At 44.1% G+C, this 19703-nt stretch overlaps 1 protein-coding gene across 3 annotated transcripts in view; it reads right to left on the reverse strand.

The window, feature by feature from the left end:
* LOC137351589 (ephrin-A5-like) overlaps nt 1–19703 on the reverse strand; it is a 347596-nt gene that overhangs the window by 175858 nt on the left and 152035 nt on the right. The gene's annotated exons all lie outside the window — the stretch shown is intronic.

The raw sequence follows: 19703 nt of genomic DNA on the forward strand, positions 1-19703 counted from the left end.
TTTCCCATGCACTTGTTGATTTCTGCATCAAGAGACAGGTTACTGGTGATAGTTGAGCCTAGGTAGGTGAACTCTTGAACCACTTCCAGAGCGTAGTCGCTGATATTGATGGATGGAGCATTTCTGACCTCCTGTCCTATGATGTTCGTTTTCTTGAGGCTGATGGTTAGGCCAAATTCGTTGCAGGCAGCCGCAACCCTGTCGATGAGTCTCTGCAGACACTCATCTGTGTGAGATGTTAATGCAGCATCGTCAGCAAAGAGGAGTTCCCTGATGACGACTTTCCGTACTTTGGTCTTCGCTCTAAGACGGGCAAGGTTGAACAACCTGCCATTTGATCTTGTGTGGAGGAAAATTCCTTCTTCTGAAGACTTGAACGCATGTGAGAGCAGCAGTGAGATGAAGATCCCAAACAGTGTAGGTGCGAGAACACAGCCCTGTTTCACGCCACTCAGGATAGGAAAGGGGTCTGATGAGGCACCATTATGCTGAATTGTGCTTTTCATATCGTCATGGAATGAGGTGATGATACTTAGTAGCTTTGGTGGGCATCCGATCTTTGCTAGTAGTCTGAAGAGACCACGTCTGCTGACGAGGTCAAAGGCTTTGGTGAGATCTATGAAAGCAACGTAGAGGGGCATCTGTTGTTGGCGGCATTTCTCCTGTAGCTTCAGCAGTGAATCTGTAGTTACACAGTAATGGTTTCAGATAGGGGAAGACCTTTATTTCATTTAGTCCACCTATCCATAGTATTCTCTTAGTGCATTTCTAATAACCTGGAATACCCATTTGTTGACAAAAACCTGTCTAATTTCTTCTTGAAACCCAAGAAAGTTTCTTCTTTTACCACTCCTGCTGGTAATCTGTTCCACATACTTATTGCCCTTTTACTAAAAAAATTCCTCTTGCATTTATTTTCTTTTGTTGCTCTTAATTTGGACACAACAGGAAGGTTCACTTCTATCTATGTCAGCTGTGGTCAGTTGGTAGCCCTCTTGCCTCTGATTCAGAAGATTCAGGCTGCAAGTCCCACTCCAAGACTTGAGTACAGAAGTCTAAGCTGATGCTCCAGTACGGTACTGAGAGAGTGCTGCACTGCCAGAGGTGTCGTCTTTTCGATGGAATGTTAAACTGAGGCCCTGCCTGTCTTCTCAGGCGGATGTGAAAGATCCCATGGCACTCATTTGAAGAGCAGGGGAGTTATATCTGGTGTCTTGGCCAATGTTAGACCCTCAATCAACATCACAAAAACAGATTATCTGATTATCACATAATCTGTTTGTGGGACCTTGCTGTGTACAAACTAGCTGCCGCATTTCCTACAATACAACAGTGACTACACTTCTAAAGTACTTCATTGGCTGTAAAGCACTTTGAGACATCCGGTGGTCATGAAAGGTGCTATATAAATGCAAGTCTTCCGTTTTTCCTTTAGTCTCCAGTTTGTCCAAACCTTTCATAATTTTATGCACTGCTATTATACCCTCTCAGTTTTCTCTCTTCAAGAGAGCCAGACTTTTCTCATATCACTCCCTTAAGTCCTGGGATCAACCTTGTTAAGTCTTTTGTATCTTTTTAAAAATAGGCAGACCTAAACTGCATGCAGTCCTACAGATGTCAACTCAATAGCACCAAAAGAGTGCTCCTCCGGATTTATGTGGACACCTCTTCCGCTGCATCACAACAGATGTGGCTAGCATGGCGCGATAAAGGCAAGCGAAAATATTGGGCAGAATTTTCATTCCCGAGTCCCAAAAGGATGAAATGCAGGTTGGGAACCTGGAAATGTCGGCAGTGGGACGCTGAGCAGGATTATAGAGGGGGCAGCCAATTAAGAGGCTGCCTCCGGGAGCCCCATCCAATTAAGGACGGCGGGCGGTTTCCCAAGTCTGGAGGGCCAAGAGGAGCACTAAAGGCTGTGGCCGACTGGCAGCCCCGCCTGGGGAGGTGGGCACTGCCGATGTAGGTGGGGCAGCGAGAGGACAACTCAAGAAGGAGGCGCCCCTCTGAAGACTTTTCAACGTATGACAATAAAATCTGGTCACAGCTGCCTGGCTATCAGTGTGGAAGGGGAATCCCTCCACAGGTTGGCCTGTCATCACAGCTGTGTCCCTCTGGCAATCGCCGCTGCGCTGGTGGGGATGGAGGGCTAATTAGATGAGGCATCGCAGGCCACTGCTCTGCCTCTAGGAGGTCAGCTCCATCCATCTGACGGGTTATGCCCTCAGTGGGGTCATATATGCCATTTGGAAAACTCCCAATCTCAAGTGATCAGTGCCCTCAATAGGTACTTTAATGGCCTAATTGGCTACTTGACGCTGGAGGGGAGTAGCTGTCTCCCCACCCCAGAAGCGGCCTCTCTCAAAATAGGACGGAGCTGGGAACATGTCCGTAGACTAGCGTTCCAGCCAGTAGCACAAAATTGCTGGCACGCCCACCTCTGGTCCCGCCTCCACACCTTTACAAAAGTTCAGTCCATCGTGACTGAGATGTGTGACCTCGCCGATAAAGATATGCAGAAACAGTAATACATAACATAGCTGGTGGCAGGGGAGGGCACCACAGCTTTCAACTGTTACACTGCAAGTGTACTTCCAGGGACTCTGAGGGAATATCAAAGGGACAAGTCACCAAGCCATCTATTCCTGCATTAAGCAGGTAACTAAAGTCATAAACCCACATATGTACAACTTGGCACAAAGCAACAACAGCTGAGGCACCATGAATTTTTACCATTAGTGGCTTCTCCAAGGTACAGAGAATCACCAATTATAACCAAGTAGCTATTCATGCTGCCTCTGGCAATGCTATGGCAACAGGAAGGATTATTATTTAATCAACAAGCAAATGGTAGGCAACCACTGCCAGAAAGTAATAAAAGACTTGCATGTATACAGAGCTTCTCACAACTTCAATGTCTTAATGTGCTTTACAGCCAATGAAGTACTTTTGAAGTGCAGTCACTGTTGCAGTGTAGGAAACACAGCAGCCAATTTGCAGCAAGATCCCACCAATAGCAATGTCATAATGACCAATTAGTCTGTCTTTGCAATGTTGGCTGAGAGATGAATATTGACCAGGACTTCAGCGAGAACTCTCCTGCTCTTCTTCAAAATACACAGGAACATAGGAGTGGGAGTAGGCCATTCAGCCCATTGAACCTGCTCCACCATTCAATATGATCATGGCTAATCATCCACTTCAATGCCTTTTTCCCACACTATCCCCATATCCCTTTATGTATTTCGTACTTAGAAATCTGTTAATCTCTGCTTTAAACATACCCAATGACTGAGCTTCCACAGCCCTCTGGGATAGAGCATTCCAAAGATTCTCAACCCTCTGAGCAAACTGCCAAGGGTTCTTTTTTAGCCACCTGAGAGGTGCACACGCTCTCAGTTTAACATCTCATCTGAAAGATGGCACCTCTGACTGGGTAGCACTGCTTCAGTATTGCATTGGGATGTCAGCCTGGATTTTGTGCTCAAGTCTTTGGAGAGGAACTTAAACCCACAACCTGCTGACTCAGAGGCGAGAGTGCCACCCAATAAGCCACAGCAGAAACCTCATTAACATTGCTGCATGTTTCCCAAGGAGTAGGCAATGCTGCCACTCCAAGACAATAATACATCACCTCGCTCTTTAAAGAAGGGAAGGAAATACAGATAGATAGAGGATTGGCTCCTCAGAGACATGACCGAAGCACAGAAACCAACTGCACCACTCCACATACCCTATAACCCAACAGAGAACAGGCACAACAAGGTACTGAGGGTAAACCACATCCTCACTAAGTGGACATTGGGGTGCTTCAGATGCTAGGGCTGCTTAGAGGAGGTGGGAGGCAACCTACAAGGGATCAAGGGATATGGGGAGAAAGCAGGAACAGGGCACTGAATTAGACGATCAGCCATGATCTTTTTGAATGGTGGAGCAGGGCCGAATGACCTACTCCTGCTCCTATTTTCTATGTTTCTATGTTACAATAAAACCCACAAGGAGGTCATAAATCAGTGTGCTGCATAATATCTTCATGGGCACAGTTCTCACTGCTGACGTCAATGAACAGCACCAGAAAGCCATGGACGCTCAGAAGGACAATGCAGTCAAGCATCAACTGGCATCAGGTAAGGAAGTGAAGCCCAGGGGACAGGTGCACCAAGGTATCGTTACCCTGACTTGAAGGCAGTACTGGTGAGCTCTTTTTTGGGCATTCTTCTTTTCTGTATGGCATACCTACAAAGGAGGAAGCTCGAGCTGCTTTACCCATGTAGCTGAATTGAATATGCTTCGCATTTGGACATCTCACTTTCATTGTGAGCAAGAAAATAAAAGCAGATCTCAAAATATATCTAAAGTAGCAACATGTTATGCCTGGCTTGGTATGTGTGGTATTTCAGTACACATGATCCCATGCTGGATGTGGTTTTTGTGTTCCAGCGCATTAACCCTTACTGTGGTTGATGTTTCTCTCCCTGTGCCCTTCTCTCTAAACGCTCTCTTATCTGAGGCACCAGAAGTGGGTGAATGTTCATTCAGGCAATTGGCCAGCTGCATGGGATTCACAAAACTCACTGCCCAAGGCAAGGGGAGCTTTTGCTTGAATCACATGAGGCTCAGTGCCTTTGGATGCAGTGCCTGCAATGACTGACCGCCTGCTGAAACTGGAGCTAACCAGATGCTCCTGCGCTGCTGCATGCATGGCCGCATGACCTCATGAGGCCCAATGATCTGTCCCAGTGCATGAATGTTGACAGCTACTTCTGAACCCCTCCCTTATGGTTTACCTCTACGTATCTGGCCATGAATCCTTGGTTCAGCCTATCCATATCTAGCTTGTTAGCCATGGTTATTAATTGTATAAAGTAAGCTGCTTTCTCAATATTATGCGTGTTGTAACGTGTGAAAGTAGGAACCATCAGGCTAGTTTCCTGAGAAAAAGGGCGAGGAGCAGGCAGCCCATCAGACCTCTGTCCTGCATCTGCTGCCCCTTATCATTCCCTAGTTCTTCTGTCCCATCATCACTAATAAGCTATGTTTTCTTAATCACATTAGTACCTAAATGTTGCAAGACACTGAAATCTAAGCTGGTACTTGATGGAAGTGTGCTTGGTGATGGTTATTGCTATGCTGACTGTTTCTAGGCGCTAAGGGCTACTTCCTTCTACAAAGAGATCAGAGAGGTGTGGCATATTTATCTATGTGGCAATTGCATAGTCAGCAGCCAGTGTAGATAGACACACTGATCTAACATACGGCGCACAACACAGACGATATGGTCAATATAGTACGGACCCCTTGGTTTATGCACCCATCACTTTCTCATCTCCAACATCTGCAATGGCCCCTCTTCCCATTACTGCAGTGGGTATCCCATCACAACCAGTTACTGCTGTTCACTGAGCGCGTCTGCCACCTTTTGCAGTCCTTGCCCTCTCAGTATGTGCAACTTATCCTATAAAAATTATCTTAATTAATGCAGAGTGAATTGCACTTTGAAATTAATCCATTTCTCAAGAGTCAATTGGAACCAGTCAATTTTAGATCCATACATATCTATCCTGAGAATATTAAGAGGGTCCTGGGGTAATCTGAAATTGTTTACTATTTCAGAATCAGTAACAAGTAGTTAATTAAATGTTCATATATGTCTGTCATGTCCCGATCTGTCTTTTAGTATAATAGCAATGTCGCCTTACCTTGCCAGTCTTCACCCTTTGTCATATACTCCCTGTGCCGGTCTGTAAATCAAATCTTTTGAATTCAGCAGCCAAACCAAGAGGAGAGTGTCATTTCTCACAAATGCATACTCTACAGCTGAACTTATTTTTACCATTTACACCAATTAGCGTGGCAGTTTATGTGAATGCCAAGTGATATCAGAATCATTATAAGGGCAGCTATATTTCAGCTACTTCCTCAAACAAATTCAGGTTTCACAAATCCAATGGGAGGATTACCACTAGCTGCTGCCATTTTGATTAGTGCACATTTAAATCTCGAGAAACCATATTGTCAGAAAACTGCACTACCTAAAGCAGCAAAATATATTTGAATATAATTACAGGCAAGGTAAAACTGCAAGATCAAAAGTTCCATTTGCAAATCCAAATTGCATTCCACACAAGCAATTGGTAAAAGCAATGAGGCAAGTAATGGAAAATGTAATATTAAATCTGTCTGCGTTTAAAAGTTCTGCTTCACCAATAATCCCGAGTTAATGAATTTGATGACTAAATACTGAATAATCCCATTGTCCTGAAGAATGAACTTGGATGTGTTAAAAGAGGATTCCGAGTGTTACTCCTAGAGAGGGTGAGCCAATGGGAATACAAGAAGCACAGCAATACTTTATGAATATACTGAGGAGTGCATCAAAAGTGAACCTGGATCCTGTACTATATTGTCAGTGTGCTATTGGTATAGAATGAGGAAAGTAGACTGTGGGTCGTAAGAGGAGTTTATTTACAGGGGTCTTCTCACTAAGGTATCTACATGAACACTGAACAGCACGAGGTACAGACCTGTGACATCATATCCTGTGATGATGCTTAAGGTCTATATACATAATCTATCCAGTGACAGCTTATCTACATTATACTACAGATCCAAGTCTGGATCTCTGTACTTGCTTTACTGGATATACATGCATTTTGACTAGCCATAAATGCATATTAATTAATTGGTATGTCTCCTGTAACAAAGAGCGATGCCTCAAATTTGATGATAGTGGACGAGACCCTGACCTTTTGCGCCTTGTCGCTGGGTCAAATGTAGCCCATTAATATGGCTGTTGGTTATAAGCCTTCTTCAGTCTAGGAAAGTCTCAATCCAATTGCTACCGAGCATTGACCCACAGCACATGACTCATGTCAATTTGGCATGAATTACCATAAATTTGGCCAACTCACTCGAGAGGGTGTGTGGATTTAATTTTTAAAAATGAAAATTTATGGGAAATTAAATATAATAAAGTGACAAAAACATCTTGCCAGCCACAGAATTATACAGAGAATAAGGCATTCTCACCAAGTGCCTGATTTGCATGACTTTGGACTTTACTGAGCCAAGTAAAAAATGGATTTCTCTGTTTCCTGCCAAACATAGATACTATATTCCATCTCTTCTCCTTGCAAACCTCTGCAGGTTTCAGTACGGTCCATTACACCCAAAGCTTTGATAGAGTTAATTTCACACTTTCCATTTACTTGCATCTTCCTTTCAGTTTACATGGCCTCGAGCCCCAGGATATGTTGCAAATTGTTCCTCGGAATGTATTTCCATCACTGAATTGAGCACTGAAGTGTGCTTAAGAATTGGTTAGTAGATTCTGCCTGTGTCATTGTAATGCAGAATGAGTTTGGACTCTCTCTCTCTCACACATGCTGCATTTGGGTAACAAAAGCAAGAGGACATTTAAAGGGAAGCTACTCAATTCATCCATTTTGGTTCATTCCATTGTCCCCAACCAACGCCCCCACCCCACCCACAGCATGTTGTTCCAACAAATACCTAAAGAGAGCTGCCAAAGAGTAGCGTGTGTGCACCATTTGAAACTGACAAGTCTCCTATCAGTGTGCTCAGTCAGTAGAGCTCGGTCAGCTGAGTCACAAGTTTGTGGTTTCAAGTCACACCCCAGGGATGCCAGCACATAATCCAAGCTGACACTTCAGTGCTGTACTGAGGGAGAGCGGCACTCTCAGAAGTGCTGTCCTTCGGATAAGATGTTAAACTGTTAGTCAGGGTAAAAGTTGTTGATATTGGGTCATTAACAAAGCTATCAAGCGGCACTTACTCACCAATAACTTGCTCACTGATGCTCAGTTTGGGTCCTGCCAAAACAACTCATCTCCAGACCTCACTACAGCTTTGTTCCAAACATGGACAAAAGAGCTGAATTTCAGAGGCAAGGTGAGAGTGATTGCCCTTGACATCAAGGCAGCATTTGACCGAGTGTGGCATTGAGGAGTAAAATCAAAGTCAATGGGAATCAGAGGGAAAACTCTCCACTGGCTGGAGTCATATGTAGCACAAAGGAAGATGTTTGTTGTTGTTGTTGGAGGCCAACCGTCTCAGCTCCAGGACATCAGTGCAGGAGTTTGCAGGCAGCGTCCAGAACCCAACCTCTTCAGCTGCTTCATCAATGACCATCCTTAGATCATAAGCTCAGTAATGGGAATGATTGCACAGTGTTCAGTTCCATTCGCAACTCCTCAGATAAAAAAAGTCTGTGCCCACAAGCAGGAAGATCCGACAACATTCAAGCTTGGTCTGATAAGTGGCAAGTAATATTTGCGCCATACAAGTGCCAGGAAATGTCCATCTCCAACAAGAGAGCCTAACCTAACCACCTCCCCTTTGACATTAGCATCATCGAACCCCTCACCATCAATCAGAAACGTAACTATTATGGCCACAAGAGCAGGTCTGATGTTGGGAATTTTGTCCTGACTCCCCAAAGCCTTTGCACCATCTACAAAGCACAAGTCAGGAATGTGATGAAATATTCTCCGCTTGCCTGGATGACTATAATTCCAGCAACACTCAGGAAACTCAAAACCATCCAGGACAAAGCAGCCTGCTTGATTGGCACCCCATCCACCACTCTGGCTGCAGTGTGCATCATCTACAAGATGCACTGCAGCAATTCACCAATGCTTCCTCAACAGCACTTCCCAAACCCAGCTAGAAAGATAAGAGCAGCAGCCACATGGGAAACCCATCACCTCTAAGTTCCCCTCAAAGTAACAGTAGTGACCATGCTTCAAAAGCACCTTTCGACATTTTGAGTACACAATAAGGTGCTATATAAATACAAATTCTGTCACTGAACTGTGAGCCGTCCAGCAGAAACAAAGTACTTTCTTTTCTGTAGTGCCTTCCATGCCCTTCAATTTACTCAAAAAGCTTCACAGCTGAAGAATTGCTATTACTTTGTGGACAGCCAAGTCCTGCACAGCAAGATCCCACAAACAGCAGATAAGATAAATGCCCATTCAATCTGCTTTTGGTAGCCTTAGCCAGGACACTGGGAAAACTCTCTCCATCTCTTCGAACATGGGATCTTTTATATTGGCCTGACCGAGCAGCGGGCCTGATTTAACAGCTCATCTGAAAAACTGCACCTCAAGTAGCTAAGTGTCAGTCTACTGTACCTGCGTAAGATGTGGGGTAAGGGTCGAACCCATGACCCGATTCAGGGCCAAGAATGCTACCAACTGAAACCATGCTGATCAACCAAGAGCAGCAAACAAGATGCATTGTGCTCTGACATTAGAGTGTACTGACTTGTATTATTTTTCCTATATTGCATTGGGACCAATATGCTAAATAAGTCTAGCAATACACTGTATAGCAGCCCTGTGCCTTTGTTTGTTAAATGAGCATTTCTATGCTATCAAGCATAAACATAGGAATAAGCAGCTGGATATTCCAGTTCTTTGGATGGCATGCTGTGTTCAAACATTCATTCTCCTTCGCCTGATGAGACTCCAACTCAGTGGGGGTGGGGTGTGTGGGACAAGATAAAGGTCTCCTCTTACTGACAGCTGTGAAGGGTCATGAATGAAATCACTTCCGCGGCTTTCTCCATGTAATCTCAGAGCATTTATAATCTTATTCCCTGTGGCTACAGCACTGGGGCACTGGAAGCCCCTGGAGTGCAACCCAAAGCACTAGCTCACTTTATTCTAATACTTACTCATGGCAAATGCCTTTTTTAAAACAAATCTATCCTCAGTTTAATGAATCCTGCAGCTGATCTTCCTGCGCTGACCCAAATCAGAACAAGGGATGGTTATTGGCGAACGCAATCAAATCAATCAGCATGAAATAATTGTAGACATGCAGTGGGATGGTTTGTATTTCGTATGATGACATAGGTGAGCCTTGGAAATTGGAATCTGATGAATGGGCGACTGTTATTAGGAACATTTATTTCACATGGAGTGTTTGCTCAGCCAGCCATTAATTGCACAGGCGATCGACAATGCTTGCTTTGTGGGGACTATTGGTTAAAGGGGTCATTTTTGATCTTTCTGACATACTCTAACACAAACTGCTGGCAGATCTGGCTCACACACATTGGGCTGGATTTTGTTCTCCCCCAGGTATTGGCTTCCGTGGTGGTGGGGCGGGGTGGGGGCCCTGAAGATGGCTCCGGATGAGGCCCGCCATGGACCTCAATGCCGGGACGGCCCGACCTGATCCTTCCAGCGGTGGCAAGGCTCCATGGCAGCCCCCTGCGGCTGGACAACGGGACCACAATTTAAATATTCAAATGAATAAAATTAATAAATTTAAATAGAACTACCTGCAATCTTCAGGGTGCGCCGTGATCTTGGGCGTGGCGGACAGCACTCCTGCGCCTTCGGATCCCCGCCCAGGGAAATGAGGTGCCAAACTGGTGGGGAGCAGCGAGGAGGTAAGTTTACCAGTGCGAGGAGAGGGAGGAACGGGGTCAAATACACGTAAAGGGTATGGGAGATGGTGGGAAGGGTTGAACCTTAGAATTAACTTTTACATCTGACCTTTCCCCCCAAAGTTTAAGTGTTTTGGGGGTGGGAAGGGCAAATAGTTATTGTAAATGTTATTGGAGGGGGGGGGGGGTGGCAAAGGGGCATTAGAAATATATTTAAGTGATTTTGGGGGTAGAACTTTAAAAATTTAAATTGGGTAGCAGTGCTGGCTGCCCTTTAAAAATGGCGCCACGCCTGCGCACAGGCAGCGGATGCCATTGTTGGGGACGGACTGTCTGCCCCCTCCACATGAGATTGGTGGCGGGCTCTGAAAATCCAGCCCATTATGTCACAAGATGGCAAGTTTTAAATTTCCAACCTTCGTCCAATCTTCAGATGCAAGTTACAAATATCTGGGAACAGAGGAATGCAAAAGCGAGCTGACCCAGACAGCTTGCACACTGCAACATCCATCCCAATCTCACTGCTGTGCTGCTATTTACACTGGGCATGTTGGCCCTACCCGGCCAAGAAAGCATAAAACATCCTATGGTTAATTCCTGATGGAAACAAAATACTTCATTCAATAACTTTTTTAAACCATTGACCTCGGTATGTTTCACTGTAGTTGAATCTCTTTTTGAAGGCGATTGTTTTCAGGATTTCTGGCTATGATACTCTAGCTATTCAGTCAGTGGTTCAATGGAATATTGGCTTATCCTCTATCGTAACAGCTGCACTGCTTCAATGTACCATGTGGCGTGGGTTCTGAACCATACAGAGTGAGACACAGGTTTGATGTCAGGTCTGTCCTGTGTTGAGATAGTATCAGTCGGCGAAATACTGGACAGCAGTGCAAATGACTTCAGTGTTCACATAGTAGTGAGGGGGTGTGGTGGCAATCAGCAGGAGTTCCAACTCCTCGGAACACAGGAACTTTCAGCCCTTTGAGCCTGTTCCGCTATTCAAATAGATCAATTCCATCTATTTGTCTTGGTTCTGTATCCTGTAATGCCCTTTCCCAACAGAAATCAGGCAACCTTGATCAACAATCGATAGCTCCCAATGGAAGATGTGCACACTCATGGGATGTCTTGAGATACCCCGCAATTGTTAGTCTCACTGTCTCAGTTCACACTAGAGATTGGTTGAACTGGGACTGGAAACACCGGAGGTCTGCCAGCACCCATGGAATTGCACCCAATGTGGATGTTCAGCTTCGGGACTGGAGGGGAAGTAGAGCAAATCAGAAGCAGAAAATAAAGGAAGATGATCACTTCAGGGTTGGAGTACTTCTAAATAGATCTCACATGGTGGAAAAAAAAAATCACACCCTGTATATCCCATCCACCATTATAACTCCCTCCCTAATAGCACTGTGGGTGTACCCGCACCAGATGGGCTGCAGCGGTTCAAGAAGGCAGCTCACCGCCACCCTCTCAAGGGCAGTTAGGGATGGACAACAAATGCTGGCCTTACCAGTGATGCCCACGTCTCATGAAATGAATTTTTTTTAAAAAGGCAGAAAGGAGCCCAGCATATTGCACGTGGTGGCTGAAGAAGGGGAACGTCCTAGTTTGTCACTCTTGGCATGGGACCTCAACCAGTGGGAGTGTACATCTGAAAATGGGGAGTGTTGCACGTAATCTTCTAAACATCTAAATTGCTGGGTAGAAAATTGTGTCTGAATTTCTGATATAATCTCTCAGAAGGTGCAGTTCTCCACAAAGGAACATGAAGTCAAAATAATTGCTCTGATAGTGTCCTCTAGCAAGCATTCACATCGTATTAGGTGTAGCATGATATAGTTAGGATCCAATAGCTTTATTACTGTTATATAAATGAGAGCCTTACAGCTAATCTGGGCCCTGTGTATTGTGAAAGATTCAAGCAAAATTGCATGCTCAAAGGATTAACAATGTATGTCAAGTGTCATCTTATTGCTTTAATACTGCAGTTACTGTGATAGCCCTAGTTAAGATTATTGAAATATTTTTCCTCCTTTTGAGGTCAGTTTTGGATTGCCCTCAACCCCTCAGTATGAGGAGATTAACTGCTCAGTATGGAAGATAAAAATATATCATTAGGGAAACAAGCCAGTAATTTAACCTACAGCTATCTTTGAGCAGTCATTTGCCTGGTAATCAAATCTCAATGGGTTTAAGGCAGCTGCTGTAATTCAGTAAGATCATCCCTCATTAGCATTACTCCTCATTAAGAAAAGCACTCACACAGTGAGACTAATCAATATTGCCATTATGGAACTACTCTGAATTACTGTATTTAACCTATTAGACTGGAGCTTTCCAAATTCCTTTCATCCTTGGGTCCAAGATGCTCCCATGGGGTCAGGAGGAGGTGATACAATGTAGACAATTAACCCTTCCAAGGCCTTGGGAGTTTGGAGGGATCTGTCAATACATAGGCCCTGATTTTCCTGAGGAGTTGCACCATTGTGCTGGCACAACTACATTGTAGTGTCCCTTGAGCAATGCAAGAGGAGGAGGAAAGTATGGAATAACTGGCTTATGACTTGCCATGGTTTCCTGGGACTTGCACCGTTCCTTGCCCAAAGCAGTTAGAAGGTAGTTTCTGCAGCTCTGGCCTGGTTAAAATTGGTTGCCATTTGCCAGATTAACCCGTTTTCATCTAGCCGCCACTTAAGAATAATGGTGCTGCTGGTCTGACAGCAGTGTGATTTATTATCAGTTCCTTTAAGTATATCTCCTCTGCTCACATTATCATAGTGTCAACTGTGAAATCATTAGCTTTCACAATCGAAAGTTTTGCATTTATATAGCACCGTTCACAACCACAGGACATCCCACAGCACTTTAGAGCCAGTGAAGTACTTTTGAAGTGTAGTCATTGTTGTAATGTAGGAAACACAGCAGCCAATTTGTGCACAGCAAGCTCCCACAAACTGCAATGCGATAACGATTAGATATCACTTTTAGTGATGTTGATTAAGAGATAAATACTGACCAGGACACCAGGGATATCTCCCCTGTTCTTCTTTGAAATAGTGCTGTGCATCAGAAGAGGCAAGGCAATTCTTTCTGCCAATGATTCAACATTACTTAGAAAATTGCTGGCAATTTAAAGGCAATGGCCTTTAGGTGAAGCTGAAATATTCCTCCAAAGCACTACTTCCACCATGTCGATCTCTTCTTGGTAGACCTCTCCGCCTCTCTTTCCTCCTTGAAGACGCTCTTTAAAGCCTATCGCTTTCATCAGACTTTTGGTCACCTGCCTTTGTGTCTCCTTATGTGGTACAATGTCAGGGTTTGTTTCATAATACTCCTGTGGAGAGCCTTAGGATATTTTACTACGTTAAAGTGCAAAATGCAAGTAGTTGTTCTTTGTGGAGTTTGAGTACAGAGATTCTGTGAGTTTGCTCAGCCTGTTTTTCTAGCCGTAAATTCAATATTTCTAGACCTAACTGCTATTGTGAAATCCTGTGCCTCAGTTGGTAGCACTATCATCTCTAAGTCAAGAAGATGGTGGGTTCAAGGTCCCCTCCAGGACCTAAGCATAAAAATTGAGGCTGACACTGCAGTGTAGTACTGAGGGAGTGCTGCATTGCAGGAGGTGCTGCCTTTCTGCTGAAATGATAAAGTGAAGGCCTGTCTGCCCCCTCTAGTAGATGTAAAGGTTTACGGAGGAAACTCCAGAGCTTAAGGTGTAGACAACTGAAGGCACAACTACCAATGGTGGAGTAAAGGAAGTCATGAGTGAAAGGGAAACAAGCTAACCTTGGGATTCCATTGTTTACCCACCAAACCTACTGAAAAGAGATCAGCCTGGTAGCAGAAGTGCCATATTTCAGCTTCACTTAATGGCTGGTGGCCTTAAATTGCTATCAAGTTTCTCAATAATGCTGAATCATTGGTGGAAAGAATTGCCTTGCCTCTTCTGATTTGTTGCCATGCTCACAGGAAAATATGGAGGAAATTATTCATGGAGAGATCAGCAGGCTCATTGGCTAAATCTACTACAGTGCATGTAGCCACTCCTCCTGATGCAGCAACATTTGGGCCTTATGGTATAGCTTTTAGGTTCCATTCTTTATGTTAGCTGTGGCTCAACGGTAGCACTCTTGCCTCCGAGTTAGAAGATCATCAGTTCAACTCCCATTCCTGAGACTTGACCGCACAATCTAAGCTCACAGTCCAATGCAGTACTGAGGGAGGGCTACACTGACAGAGGGCCCATCTGCACTCTCAGGTGGACATTAAAGATCCCATGGCACAATTTTGAAGAAGAGCAGGAGTTCTCCCTGTGTCCAATATGTATCCCTCAAGCAACATCACTAAAGCAGATGATCTAGTCATTTATCTCATTGCTGTTTGTGGGAGCTTGCTGTGCACAAACTGGCTGCCACATTTCCTACATTACAACAGTGACTACACTTCAAAATTGCTTCATTGGCTGTAAAGCACTTTGGCACGTCCTGAGATTGTGAAAGGTGCTATATAAATGCAAGTTCTTCCTTCTTCCTATAGCTGGTGGAAGCATCACACACAGGAAGTATTGTACAACATGGAGATATTTTTGCTGGAGGTACTAAATATAACTAGGGAAAAATGATGGTTATTTAATTTTGTCTGCTTTATGAGTTCCTAAGCAGTCATGAGACCACAGTGAGGCCCTTTTCCCTGCTACAAACGCCAAATAATGTGGATGCTGGAAATTTGAAACAAAACAGAACATGCTAGAAAGACTCAATGGGTCAGGCATCATATGTGGAGAAACAAAGTTAACATTTCAGGTCAATGACCTTTCAACGGATGCTTGTTAAACTAGTTTCATGTGCCCGGTTCCTGCCGACTTGCACAATGCACAGAGTGAATATCTAGATCAAAAAACAGGTTTATTTTCCCCATTAATCCAGTAAATATATAACAACTGGGGTCACTTTAGTGCAATTGTTTTTGTACTCTGCAGACAAGGACTGAAAAAATCACTTGGCCTCATGCCTTGTTTTCTCCTCTGCGTTCACATGAAATAAGCTTTTGCCCCACTACAATGCTTTTAACGCACTGACTAACGGCCATTACCACTATTATAAATGTTAATCTGTTAATTGGAGCATTTGTAGATTTCCTGTTGAACTGTTTTCAGCAGCAATTCAGTGAATACAAAAACACTGGCCCAGAAACGGCTGTAGGATGGCAGCACGCAGCGAGCCTCACCCTTCAGATCGTAATACTTCTGCAAATGCAAATTGATAACGTAAGGTCAATGGAGCATCTGTGACTTCCTGATCATCAGGTCCAAAGGTCTATCCCCTTCATCAATGAAATTTAAGGACAGAGAAAGGAACAGAGTGAATGAGTGAGAAGGAAGTAGGATGAACTTGAGTCAAATTAGATAAAGAGAAATAAAGAGAGGGAGAGAGAAAGTGGATGAGAGAGAAAAAATGACAGAAAGGAAAAGTAAGAAAATAACTTGAATTTTTTTCTAAAATAAAACTTTAGGAACAATCTACTACCAGCATTTTCTTTGTTCCCTTGCTGGATTTCCAAAGTTGTGATTTATGGTCCTGACAAGGAACTCATCACTAACAGGGAATGACTAACTATGACATGAATTAGCAGCCCCAAACACAACATACAATGAGGAGGCTCACGGCAAGATAGTTTTTTTTTTGGCGAGGACGAGGATGAACCGGCAGTAATCGTCCAGCAATCTGTGGCGGTACAGAACTCACTGCGTATCTTGTCCTCGCCGCACATTGCTGGGTTTATCGACACACGGATAATGGTGGGTGCTATTATTTCCTCAGCAATTTCTGAGCTGTTGACTGACTTTTGTATGACAGGAAGCTACAGTATCTGAAACTAGGGAGCTGTGACAGATGCTGCCCCTACTTTGATCGGACTTTGCATTCCAGCTGGCGCTGAAGAATTCAGCTGCGTCCCGTTAAGTGCCAAAACTTGGGTTGCCAACCCTCTAGGATTGTCCTGGAGTCTCTAGTAATTCAAAATTAATCTCCTGGACACCGCTGTGAAAAAAAATCACTGCGGGAGAAAAAGCAGAGGGGCAATTCAAAAAATGTTGTGTGCTTTTTTTCCCCATTTTCTTTGAAGATTTTTATTATGAAAATATTGAACATTGTGCTGCGAACGCTAGACTTTGTAGCATGATTATGTTTTAAAAATTGATTTTTAAAGTAGCGTAAAGATGGAGTCAGAAGAACCATGTGACCTCACATCAACTTTTCTTAAGGACAAGACAGGGACCTTGGTTACCAGGACAACAAAGAACCCAGATTAAAGCCTCTTTTGAAAAGCAGAAGACAAGGTTGTAACACCTGAAGGACAATGGGTTTCGCCCTCCCAGACTTTCAGATCGTAAATAAGGAGCCAGTGGCTCTGAAAATGTAAATGCAAGTTGCAATTGCTAACACCTGGAAACAAAGGAAAGCCCGGGTGACTCTGCTGTAGCCAGACATGTGGGCTCTGCATATTGAAAAAGCAAATGACTATAGACTTGTGATTTTTGGATAAATTACACAGGCTTGGAGAAGTCTGGAGTCTGTAAGGAAGACCAGGAGTCAAAGACCAGGGGTAGCAGCCTCGGAACAGAGAGAGAGAGAGAGAGAGAGAGAGAGAGAACACCGGCTCTCTGAGCACTCACATAGTGAAAGGCTGCAAAGACTTGAACCCAATGTGAAAGTTGAGGTTTGTGGAGAAGGAAAGACAAACAGAATCACCAGAGATCGTCTTATTCACAGATGTCCAGGTGGAAAGTGCTCGGAAGAAGTGAGCAGAGAGGACATTAACTTTGACAGTAACTGGGACATCTAACCCATTGCAACTGGAGGAGTTTGGAACTTTTGACTGCGAGGATAATTCTTCAATAAGAATTGTGTAACTTACAAATATGGTGTGGGGTTTTCAAGTTTTTTTTAATAAGTGAAGGAAAAATACCTACTCTAATTTGGAGTATTACCTACTTACAAAGTACCATTTTGTTAATGGTGATTTTTTAGTTTAGTTGTTATAATTAAAGTCTTAAAATGTGACATCTTGTTGTGTAACTGGGAAGTTCATATCTCATGATTTAAAGTTAATGGTCTCACTGAGGTCGTAACAATTGAAATTTTTTTTTTATTCTTTCATGGGATGTGGGTATCGCTGGCAAGGCCAACATCTGTTGCCCATCCCTAACTGCCCTTGACAATGGAGTGGCTTGCTCGGCCATTTCAGAGGGCAGTTAAGAGTCAACCACATTGCTGTGGGTCTGAAGTCACATGTAGGCCAGACCAGGTGGGGGCAGCAGATTTCCTTCCCTAAAGGACATTAGTGAACCAGATAGAAAACAGAGGCTGTTTGACCAGGCAGGGTGGTTGGAGGCAAGAGTTCACATGATGAAATCTCCAGGAAAACGCCAGGCGGAGTTGGCAACCTTGATCAAGGTGGAATAGTTATGTCACTAACTCTTTCCAAGCTGAACACAGTGTATCTGCGTCAAAACCAGCCAACAGGTCGAATGGAGTTTGCTGAGAATCTGTACACCAAATGACATTACGACACTTAACTGAGTCGATACCAGATCTTAGATGATCCATGGTGCAGAAATGTCTTTTTAAATCACTGAATTGTAATATCAGCAGTGCTACATCAATTAAAGCATATTACCACTCTCAGCAAGGCTGCATTGATTTGCCGTTTGGTTTTTCTGATTTAAAAATAAATCAATTGGGGATTGGATTCAAACGAAACTTTAGAGGCCCAACTGTTCATTGTCGAGTTACAACAGGACTATTAAATATCTTTTCTTTGTATTAATTGGCTATCAACCCTATGTTTTAAAGACTGTGGAAAGTGTTACTGAATCCAACCCACAAATTATAAAAGATTAGAAGTTTCCATTCTCCACAGGGTGCTTTAGAGACAGAGATATGTTCAATTCGTTCCATATGTTGCTCACAACCTCTTCATTAGCAGTCAGTCTTCATGATGACATTGTGAGTACAGTTTTATGAGGTTTTATGGGAATGTCGTTTTAAGGGGGAGGGAGAATCTTAAGAGCAATTCTTCAGAAACTTAAAAAAACAAAATTATTCGCTCAAAAGTGTTTGTACAAGATGAAATCTATTGAACATAAGACTTATATTTTATAGGATTTTCCAATGCCTTACTGTCACGAAGGGCTTCTAATGATCCAATGTGTTAAGAGCGAGCATGAGATTAGATGCAACCTAATATCACATCACAAATATTTTTCTTTCAAACATTTCTCATGAACAAAACGGTCAAAAATATTCCATTGTGTTATCACAGTATCGAGTTACGGCTTAATGACAGTCCAGAAGTAGCTAGCAAACTCTTAACGTGCTTGTGCAACATTCCTTTGCTATTTTAGCGCAGAGGGTTACCTGTTTGTTTTAAGTTGAGTTAACATTTATACTAAAATAACAGACAGAGGAACATCATGTTTCGGAGGTGAGCTTCCATGTACTGCTATTGCCAATGCTAATTTCTAAGCTTGTGGTACTGGAGAGACACCATCACTGAGATGCTTCTGACTATTGTCTGAAGTCTTTGGGCAGAATCTTCCCGGTCCTGCTGAGGCAGCTACGACAGTGGGACCGGGCGAAAGGTAGGATGATGGGAGGGCATCAGGTCAGCAGGCCAATGAGTTCCCGCCTCTGGCTGATCCTGCCAGAGGTGGGGTGGAAGTGGCAAGGGCTACCCACTCAGCAATGGCATGTAGTTAATTTGAATATGTAAGTGGCTATTTGTGAGCTGTTTGGGGATGCTGCTGGGATCTGCCTGACGGTGGATGGGGCACCCACTGTGGGTCAAACCTGGCAGGTACCTGGAGGCTGCTTGCTGGCAGCTGCATGGGGAGGCCCACAAGATCTCCTCTTCTCTCACTGGAGGCATAGGAATCAGCAGGCCACCGCTGCAGCACAGGTCATCCTGTTGAGGAGTTTCCCCTCCATTGTGGTGGTCTGGCAGCTGTGACCACAATTTATTTCAAAGAAGTGGAAACAGCTTCAGAGGGCACCTCAAGATGGAGCCCCCACACCCTTCCTACAGAGGCAACACCCGCCTCGGCTGGTGGGGCCTGCAGTCCTTCCCGTGCTACAGGCCCTGTGTTTGGGCCTACAGCCTCAGGAACCCACCCACCATCCTTAATGGGACGGCGGATGTGGAAGCAGCCAATTAGGAAGCCATCTCCCGTAAGATCGTGCGGGTGGGCACACTGCCCAGTAAGTACGGGTTCGGGACA

Source organism: Heterodontus francisci, chromosome 36, assembly GCF_036365525.1.
Source record: "Heterodontus francisci isolate sHetFra1 chromosome 36, sHetFra1.hap1, whole genome shotgun sequence".
Lineage (NCBI taxonomy): Eukaryota > Metazoa > Chordata > Chondrichthyes > Heterodontiformes > Heterodontidae > Heterodontus > Heterodontus francisci.